The 1,487-nt window shown below is 37.3% G+C and overlaps 1 pseudogene; it reads left to right on the top strand.

The window, feature by feature from the left end:
- The first annotated feature begins 790 nt into the window (after nucleotides 1–790).
- LOC134362327 (U1 spliceosomal RNA) lies at nucleotides 791–973 on the top strand (annotated as a pseudogene).
- The last annotated feature ends 514 nt before the right edge of the window (nucleotides 974–1,487 follow it).

Here is a 1,487-nt window from a genome sequence, read left to right as displayed (position 1 = left end):
CTAATGCTGTCTAAAGGAGGGAATAGAGAAAGAAGAAAAGGCAAGCATTAGAAAAATAATGATTGAGAATTTTCTAGGACTGCTGGAAAAAACCATTTCTTAGATTCTGGAAGCCCAAGTAATCCCAAGTAGAGTAAATAAAAAGAGAATTCAACACCAGAAATATAATAAAATTTCGGATCCCCACAGATAAAAAGAATATCTTAAAAGTAGCCAGAGGGAAAGGACAGAATTGCCTAGTAATTGGTAAACCATGTAATTTATCATTCAAACCAGGATACTTTGGAGAGTAAAAGCAATGCTAATCAAACAGGATAAGAGCACAGCAGACGTAAACCAGGACTGCATCAGGCAAATGAGAGTGTATGTCACCAAATCTGCAAGTATAAAGGTACAATAAGAATTAGAAATTTACATATCAATCATGGTCATGAGAGATTCCAAAAATCTCTTTAGCAACTGATAGATCAAGCAGGGAAGGAAAACTAAGTTTCATCTAAAGGTCATTATACCTAACAATCATATTCGATCTAAAAAGCAATTATCAATAAATATTTTACAAATCTATTTTGTATAGACAACAATCTGACTACAGCACTAAAATTAGACACCAATACCAAAAAGCTAATCCCCCACCCTTAAAATTCACAGTTTTGGAAATTAAAAATAAGCTTCTAAATATTCCATGGGTCAAAAGAAACCCTCACTTCTTAGAAAATATTTTAGAATTACAAAGTAAGGAATATGCTACATCTCACCACATGTGAATTCAGTTAAAACTACACTTAGCGTACTCACCTGGCAGGGGAGATACCATGATCACGAAGGTGGTTTTCCCGGGGCGAGGCTTATCCATTGCACTCCAGATGTGCTGACCCCTGCGATTTCCCCAAATGTAGTGAAACTCGACTGCATAATTTGTGGTAGTGGGGGACTGCGTTCGCACTTTGGGGACTGCGTTCGCACTTTCCCATTAAAGAAAAAAAAAGCTATACTTAGCAAACAAAAAACAAAAATAACAAAAACAGTAGTCTTAAATGGTTATATTTTTAAAAGATGAAAACGTGAGTTAAACATCCAGTTTAAGAAGGAAAGCAAAAAATACCAAAATAAACCCAGATAATGCAGGAGAAGGAAAACATTAAATACTCCTTCCCTATACTTCACAGCTGTACTTAACACGGTTGTTCTCTTTTCCCTTGCTTGTTTTCGCTGGTCTGATTATGTTGCTGTACGTTCCACTTTCACTCTAAGTCAGGGGTCCTACTGCATACGATCAATGGCCTGGCTTTTTCTTGCTGTATAAATCAGACCAAACGACCCCACTGTCTGAGTGTTTCAGAGCTATTTCTCCCTCTGAGACTCGGCATTTCCCTTCCTGATGTCCTCTTGATTTCTCCGCATTTTGCTCACAACCTAATGGAATGAAATCTTCAGAATTCTCTTATTTCCCCCTTTTTCTTTTCCTCCCAAACATCCCTCACCGT

This window comes from Cynocephalus volans, chromosome 13 (genome assembly GCF_027409185.1).
Source record: "Cynocephalus volans isolate mCynVol1 chromosome 13, mCynVol1.pri, whole genome shotgun sequence".
Lineage (NCBI taxonomy): Eukaryota > Metazoa > Chordata > Mammalia > Dermoptera > Cynocephalidae > Cynocephalus > Cynocephalus volans.
Note: the sequence above shows the minus strand (reverse complement) of the source record. Positions and strands in the feature narration are given on the sequence as shown.